Consider the following 420-nt stretch of genomic DNA (forward strand, 5'->3'; position numbering starts at 1 on the left):
CCCCAGCACCCGGACCCTCGGCTGACTTGCAGGATGGGGGGATCCCGCACACTGGGACACTGGGACGGAGCACAAGCCCCGGGTCCGGGCCCAGCTTCCGAACCCAAGCTAGGCCGGGGAGAGCCTCCCCGGTGGACACCCTTCCCCAGTGCCCGGACCCTCGGCTGGCTTGTAGGACAGGGGGATCCCGCACCCTGGGACACTGGGACGGAGCACAAGCCCCGGGTCCGGGTCCAGCTTCCAAACCCTAGCTAGGCCGGGGAAAGCCTCCCCGGGCCACGGTGGACACCCTTCCCCAGTGCCCGGACCCTCGGCTGGCTTGCAGGACGGGGGGCTCCCACACCCTGGGACACTGGGACGGAACACAAGCCCCGGGTCCGGGCCCAGCTTTCGAACCCTAGCCAGGCCGGGGAGAGCCTC

The sequence above is a fragment of the Triturus cristatus genome, chromosome 9 (genome assembly GCF_964204655.1).
Source record: "Triturus cristatus chromosome 9, aTriCri1.1, whole genome shotgun sequence".
NCBI classification, from domain to species: domain Eukaryota; kingdom Metazoa; phylum Chordata; class Amphibia; order Caudata; family Salamandridae; genus Triturus; species Triturus cristatus.